Here is an 8,189-nt window from a genome sequence, read left to right as displayed (position 1 = left end):
GAAGACAGGGAAACAGGCCAGTGGAGGCGGAGCCAGAAGTGGGACTCCCAGCACCTGTGGCTTAGCCCCCGTTCATAGGCTTGAGCTCCGGGGGTATGACTAGGTTCAAATCCCAACTTCACCACTTATTCTCTGGGCCTTAGGCAGATTAACCTCAATTTTTGCATTTATAAAGTGGGACTAACAGCAGCACTCACCTCAAAAGGTTACTGGGAGGAAGATTAAATTAGATAACACATATAAAGCTTTATAATAGGGCTGGCACACAGTACACACTCAATATATTTTTATTTTTAGTATTATTTTTATTATAATCACGGTGGGGAGGACAAACTTTTCCTCTGCCCATTTAGATTCAGTGACTGGGGACCTGTGAGTTAAACTAACAAAAGACAGGTTAACACAAGAAAAGGTAAAAGTTCATTCACAAAGGAGCTCACAGAAAATGTGGCTCAAAGAAGCAGTTAGAAATTGGGGCTTATATACCATCTTATTTTGTTTCCTGACTTTATTGAGATATAATTGACATAACACTGTATAAGTTTAAGGTGTACAATGTGTTGATTTGATACACATACATTGAAAATGATTACCACGCAGCATTAGCTAACACCTCCATTACGTCACACAACTACCATTTCTTTTTTTGTGGTGAGAATATTTAAGATCTACTCTCCTAGCAACTTTTCAGTATGTAACACAGCATTATTAACTATAATCATCATGCTCTACAGTAGACTCCCCATAACTTATTCATCTTATACAGGGAAGTTTGTACGCTTTGACCATCATCTGCCCATTTCCTCCACCCTCCCAGGCCCTGGCAACCACCACTCCACTCTGTTTCTATGGGTGCAACTTTTTTAGATTCCACGCATAAGCGATATCGTATAGTATTTTCCTTTCGCCATCTCTTCCATTTAAGCATAATGTCCTCGAGGTCCGTCCTTGCTGTCACAAATGGCAGGATTTTCTTGTCTCATAGCTGAATTATATTCCATGGTGTGTATACACATATACCACATCTTCTTCATCCATTCATCTGTTGATAGACACTTAGGTTATTTCCATGTCTTGGCTATTGTGACTAACACTGCAGTGAACATGGGGCTACAGCTATCTCTTAAAAATCTCACTTTCATTTCCTTTGGATATATGCCAAGAAGTGGAATTGCCGGATCTTAGGGTAGTTTTGCTTTTAATTTTGTGAGGAATCTCTAGACTGTTTTCCACCAATTTACATTCCCAAGAACAGTGTACAGGGGCTCCCTTTCCTCCACATCCTCACTACCACTTGTTATTTCTTGTCTTTTTGATGACAGCCCTTCTAACAACTGTGAGGTGATATCTCATTGTGATTTGGATTTGCATTTCCCTGAAGATCAGTGATGTCCAAGCACCTTCTCATGTACCTTTTGGCCATTTGTATGTCTTTTCTGGGAAAATGTCTATTCAGTTCTTCTGCCCATTTTTAAATTGGACTGTTTGGTATTTTCCATTTGCTTTGGGTTGTATGAGTTCTTTGTATATTTTGGATATTAACCCCTTATCAGATATTATATACCATCTTAATAGGGAAAGAGGAGAAAGGGCATTTATGGGAAAACAAACAGCTTTTAGGAAAGATAAGTGGGCCCTTAGGAGAAAAGCTGGGAGATGTGAGAGGTGTTGTGATAAGGTCTGTTCAGGTGAATTCTTATCCGGGTCTCAGGTGACTGGAGTCTGTCTCCTCTGGTTGTGAAACTCCCAGGAGGGAATTTATGACATGTGAATTCTTTTGGGAGGCTCTGCTTTTAGGCAGATAAGGGGAAGTTTAGAGAAAGGCCTCCTCCTGCATCTGTTGATTCTCAAATATCTTCAGCTCAAAATAATCCTTAGGACACAGTGGTAGATTTTGGAGATGCAGGCCTAGGCTGGAGGGCACCTGTCGGTTTTCAGGACACCTTCCAGACTCTTCTCCCTGGCTGAGGTTGGGGCACTTATGGCCTCTGCTCCTTATCAGAGCTTGCTCAGGGCTAAGCTGGAGCCATTCCATCCCCCACGCCTCCGACCTGGGGCAATGGGGTGGCTGTAGGCTACACTAGGGAACTTCATCCACAGGTGCATAAAGCTGGGATGGGGGGAGGGGGCACTACTGCTGGGCTGCAAAAGTCCCCAGGCCATTCCTCTATGAGGGAGACTGACCCTTTTCCCTGCCCGTCCCATGACGTCAAGGTCCCCCAGGGTAGGGAACTTGCCTGGTCCCCCTCTGCAGAGCTGCACAAGCCAGCAGCGTACTGAGCACACGTGACTCATGGTGGACCGTTCTTTAACACTTCCCTCCTCTAAGTGATTACACTGTAAAGATCGTGAAATGAAATGAATACATTCCATAATGAAGTAAAGTTTGCATTTATCAAACAAAAATATTACACCTCCTACTTGGCTCTAATTTCACAAATAAAACCTCCAAGCTGTCACACAGAGTGGCAGAATTGAAACAGAACCCTCAAGTTCTGTTTCTTTGTCTTTACAATCACTGTGCTGTCCTTGCTTATTTAGAATCCACTGTTTAAATGCGGGAATTTGTGCTGCAGGGACTGGAGATGGGGCGGCCTGGTTAGGAATGACAAATGAAACTGTGCTTGGAGCTTGGCTGGCCTGTGTGTAACAGGGAATTCTCTGAGTGAGCTTTCCTGTAGAACACAACGTTTATTAATGAATATGCAGTAAAAGTGGTAATTTGAAGCTTATTTTATTTATTATAAAAATTACAGTAATTGGAATAATTGTTTAGAACATCAACCAATAAAAGACTTTCAGAGGGGAGCATTTTGCCACTGACAGGGTTTAGAACTGCCAGTACATGGGAGAATAAAAGGCAGATAGACTTTATTCTGTTACTGTTTTAAAGTTCTCTGCATACATCCCCCTCCCCGCCTTATTGCCTACACTTGGAGTATTCAGCTTCCACCATCCTGACCTTTGCATATCAATAGCACAAGCTGTCCCCACCCTCATGACCACCCTCAGGCTCATCGCCTCTCACCCTTGAGCCAGAAGTTGGCTGGCCACATTGCTGGGATGTTAGGCCCCAAGGCCAAGATGACTTCCTACTTTCTCTGGCCTCTAAGACCTCCCCATCCCCTACTCCACCCCAACCCAGTCCTGGCTGAACAGCCTCCTAGACCTCAGTTCACTTGAAACAAGCTCTTAGACATAATTCAAGTGGGCAAACTGAGGCTGCAAGAGGGAAAGAACCTCTCCCGGCGTGAAGCTGAGGGCAGGAGCCTGACCCAGCTGCCAGCCCCCTTGGTGACTGCTCAGCCCCAGCTCAGCTTCCCTGCAACAGTTAGGCAGGAGGAAGGTGAAGAAAGGCCCTGGGATGGGCTGGGGCACCGCAGCGTTGATTTGCATCTCATCTGAATAGGCCCCTGCCTCTCACACCCAGAGCAGCCCCACTTATAGAATCCCAGGGCTCAGGAAGATCCCTTCTGGCCCCCACCACCTCCCCTGTGCAGTGTCACTGAACTCCATTCCCTATCGGTGCCCATCCATGACACAGCCTCACCCTTCCTGTGCCTGGTTGTGAAGCAGTTCTCCCTGGGAGAGGTGAGCAGCACGGGAGGGGCAAGGTCTATTGGTTCCACCCCAGGCGCTTCACCTGAGCAGCAAGCAGGTCTGGGCCTTGAGAAGGGAAACCCATCACTCACCTGGGTCCCAGAGGCACTAGAGGGAGGTAAGGCCCAGCCCTGAAGAACCTGAGGGGACTGTGGTGCTTTGGTCTGATGCTGGGCAGAGATGACCTTTGGACGCCAGTCCTGCTTTCACCTGGCTGTGAGAATGAGTTGAGTCAGGTGACAGGAGCTGGGACAGAAACAGAGCTGGGTGAGGAAGCTAAGGGCCAGCTACTGATGCCCCCAGGAGAGGCCCATCCTGAGAGTGGGATATTCAGGCAATGACCAACCCTCCAGCCCCCAGCCTTTGCTCAGACAGCCCAGTGGATTTGGGGAAGAGACACCCTTCTTGGCCATGCTCCCAGAGAAGAGTCTCATCCCATCACCTGGGGCCCCTCTGGGGGCCCTTCTGGAAGCCATCACAGCCCTGCTAACGCCCACTGTCTACTTGTACTCCTCCAGTGACAGAAAGCTCATTAGTTCCCCGAAATCGTGATCACAGCCCCTAGTGAAACTGTGCAGGTCCCTGTGGGGCTCCAGGGCATGGAAGCCTTTCAGACAGTTGCTAATCAGGGAAGGAAGGGGATGCAGTGACAAGGGTGGAGGAGCCAAGAAACAATAGTGCAGCCTTGGGGAAGGGTCCTGGTTCTGCCTCAAGGGATACACATAACAACATCTTTGAGCTCTTTACAGAGCTAAAACCCCCAACAAATGGAAGATGTTAGCATTCTTCATTCCAGAAGAGCTCATCAAGGGACTACCTGAGGCCAGATTAAAGGAGTACAGACCCTACACACACCCTAATCCTTACTAGCAATCCCGCCCTTGAACCATTGCTATAAAACTCCTCACCAAATCCTCCCAGATTGGGACACACTTTTTTTTTTTTTTTTTTGCGGTACGAGGGCCTCTCACTGCTGTGGCCTCTCCCGTTGTGGAGCGCAGGCTCAGCGGCCATGGCTCATGGGCCCAGCCGCTCCGCGGCATGTGGGATCTTCCCAGACTGGGGCACGAATCCGTGTCCCCAGCATCAGCAGGCGGACTCTCAACCACTGCGCCACCAGGGAAGCCCGGGACACACGGTTTTTGAGGGCACAGAGCCCACTGTGTCCCCCTCTGCCTGGCAAAGCAATAAAGCTATTCTTTTCTACGTCACCCAAAACTCTATCTCCGAGATTTGATTCAGCACTGGTGCACAGAGGTCAAGTTTTCAGCATCACTAGCTCTGCTGGGAAAAGTTTCTTCTTTTTGAGCTGGAACTTCTCTCTCTGGAACTCACCCCATTAGCTGGCCTGGCCCCAGACACTGCTGTAGGCCCCAGACACTTTTCCCTTTTTCCCTTCTAGGTTCTTCGGCTGGATTAATAATTAAATTGACAGAGGACAGATTAATAGGAGAAAAACAAATTTCATACATGTGGGAGCCCCATAAAAATATGAGACTCCCAAGGGCAGACAGGAGTAATTGAGGCTTATACACCATCCTGAGCTAAGGAGAAGGGTGTAGGGTTCGGGGCTTCGAAGGGGAGGAAGACAATTCACAAGGCAATGAAAAGAGCAGATGTTTGATAAACAAATGTTCGTCATGCCCTGAAGATAAGTCTTCCTGATGTGAAAAGTTATCCTTCCTGGTACAGGCCCCTCTAAATTCTTTTAGGCAGTTAGGGAGGAAGTAAAAAGCTCTTCCTGAGCCCTCCGGGGACCCCACTGTCTTCAGTTCAAAATAATCCACATGCGAAATTGACACCTTCTGGGGTGGCATATTCTGCTTCCCCTCACTGTCAAACCTGCCAGTGGTGTGGGGTGTGCCCCACAAGTTCTGATTTATGATCAGTTCCCTCCAGCCTCCCCACGCCACCACTTCTCGGCCAGTCTCAAAGTCTGCTCTGTTTTTTATCACCTCATACTCTCTGGGGGGGCATAAGACACTAGAGGGTTGCAAGCCAAGGCTAGAGGCCTGCCTATCAGAGGTCTCATAAGTGCCAGGAGCCTCCTGGGTTCCCCAGCCCTGGGGGAGGTGGGAGGAGAAATATGGGAGGCGAGGAGTTTGGGATCACTTCACACTTGGGGAGGTGAGGCTCAGAACCATTAGTCAACTCTTTCTCGCTTTCACCTTTCCCGAAAGGAAGTGAGGAAATACCTCCTGAAAACAATGGCCTATGTGCCACCTGCCAGGGTTGTGTTTGTCCAGTGAGCTCAGGCCTCTCAGACACGCAGGGAATGCAGAAGACCCAGCCTGGAATAATGCAGGAGCACCTCCACATGCACACACACACACACACACACACCCAGCCCTGGCTCGGCACCTCCCCAGACACAGGAGGGCGCTCACCCTGCACTTGATTTACCCCCCATCCTGCCCACGTGGGCTTGTGGACCACTGCCACCCAACTGCTAGAAGAGGCCAGTGAGCTGGGGCACACTCTCCTCCAGCTAGACTTAAGGAAACACTTCTCTTTTTTTTGGCCACGCCACACGGCTTGCAGGATTTTAGTTCCCCGACCAGGGATTGAACCTGGGCCACAGCAGTGAAAGCACCAAGTCCTAACCACTGGACCACCAGGGAATTCCCAAGAAAACACTTCCTGAGGCCACAAACAGTGACCCAGGCACTATGGGGTTCCAGGCTCTGGATGAGCTTTGAAAGCAGGAGGGATGCCCAAGGGGTCAGGCAGGATAAAGCTCTCTGCAGAGTAAGGAACAGGCAGGGCCGAGAGAGGGGGAAGGTCGCCCAGTGCCTGAGCAGGTACTGAGGCCTAAGCATGGAGATGGGGGCACACGCCCACACCCACTGACAATGCACGCCCCTCCCCAGGTCCTCCACAACACAGGTGGATCTTTTACTGCCTTGTCTCTCCTGGTCTCACAACAGTCCTCTTTCACAGCTAATTCCTATCAGAGACCTGGAGACCCGGAGTTTAAACCTCATGCTTCAGCCCGGCCTTCCCCAGAGCCTTTCAGACCTCTCTGGGAAGGGCCAGGTAATCCCCAGGATAGGCTGTGCAGGGGTCAAGTTCAGCTCAGGGTTCTGGTTTTCACATCAGCATTTAGTCCCAATCACTGTCTGGCCTGCTTGGTTGCCTCTGAGGGCATGTCACTCCAAGATTCCTTCAATGTGGTTTCAGTTCCTGGGGTGGGGGGGCGGGGGGGGTGTTCCCCTCTGATTCTTGATCCTGACATTGATCTCACAATCCCACCTACCTCAGACCCCTTCTTACCTCTTCTAGCTTCCCCTCCAAGAGGGGTCAGGGGCCAGGGAAGGGGGTGCCTAGGTCAGCTCAATGACAGACTCAGGATTAACAGCTTTTAGGGCATATTTGATAAGATTTGATTTCAGACCCCAGGGGCCTGAACACTCCCAGCAGAGGCTCCAGTAAGTCAAGTGAGGCATCTAGGGGGCAAAAGTTTAGGAGGCTCTCACCCTCAGCGTCCTGAAAGTGCAGGGTCAGCACGTAAGAGTGAGTGTCTCTTCAAAACAGTCTCTGACATAAATTGTACCAATGTTTTCTTAGGTCAGTCTCCCAGGCAATAGAAATAAAAACAAAAATAAACAAATGGGACCTAATCAAACTTACAAGCTTTTGCACAGTGAAGGAAACCATTAAAAAAGTGAAAAGACAACCTACGGAACAGGAGAAAATATTTGCAAATGATGCAACCGACAAGGGCTTAATCTCCAAAATATACAAACAGATCATACAACTCAACAACAACAAAAACAAACAACCCAATTGAAAAATGGGCAGAAGACCTTAATAGACATTTCTCCAAAGAAGACATACAGATGGCCAGTAGGCACATGAAAAGATGCACAACATCACTAATTATTAGAGAAATGCAAATCAAAACTACAATGAGGTACCACCTCACACCAGTCAGAATGGCCATCATTAAAACATCTACAAATAACAGCTGCTGGAGAGGGTGTGGAGAAAAGGGAACCCTCCTACACTGTTGGTGGGGATGTAAGTTGGTACAGCCACTATAGAAAACAGTATGGAGGTCCCTCAGAAAACTAAAAATACAACTACCATGTTATCCAGCAATCCCACTCCTGGGCATATACCTGGACGAAACTATAATTCAAAAAGATACATGCATCCCTATGTGCATAGCAGCACTATTTACAATAGCCAGGACGTGGAAATAACCTAAAGGTCCATCTACAGATGAATGGATAAAGAAGATGTGGTACATATATACAATGAAATACTACTCAGCCATAAAAAAGAATGAAATAATGCCATTTGCAGCAACATGGATGCAACTAGAGATTATCATACTAAGTGAAGTAAGTCAGAAAGAGAAAGACGAATACCATATGTTATTACTTATATGTGGAATCTCAGATCTAAAATATGGCACAAATGAACCTATCTACAAAACAGAAGCAGACTCACAGACATAGAGAACAGACTTGTGGTTGCCAAGGGGGAGGGGAGGGGAGGGGGAGGGATGGACTGGGAGTTTGGGGTTACTAGATACAAACAATTACATTTAGAATGGATAAACAGCAAGGTCCTACTGTATAGCA

The 8,189-nt window shown here is 48.0% G+C and overlaps 1 protein-coding gene across 2 annotated transcripts in view; it reads right to left on the bottom strand.

The window, feature by feature from the left end:
• Positions 1 to 804: 804 nt before the first annotated feature.
• The window catches only part of PPCDC (phosphopantothenoylcysteine decarboxylase), a 121,845-nt gene continuing 114,460 nt past the window's right edge, over positions 805 to 8,189 (bottom strand). Inside the window, exon 9 of one of the 2 annotated variants that reach the window (XR_014015281.1) lies at positions 805 to 1,042. The gene's annotated coding sequence lies outside the window, so the exon portion shown is untranslated. The remainder of the gene's footprint in view (positions 1,043 to 8,189) is intronic. The other variant, XR_014015282.1, reaches the window with a different exon arrangement.

Source organism: Mesoplodon bidens (genome assembly GCF_964165515.1).
Source record: "Mesoplodon bidens genome assembly, chromosome: 3".
Classification (NCBI taxonomy): Eukaryota; Metazoa; Chordata; class Mammalia; order Artiodactyla; family Ziphiidae; genus Mesoplodon; species Mesoplodon bidens.
This window is presented reverse-complemented; position numbering and strand designations above follow the sequence as displayed.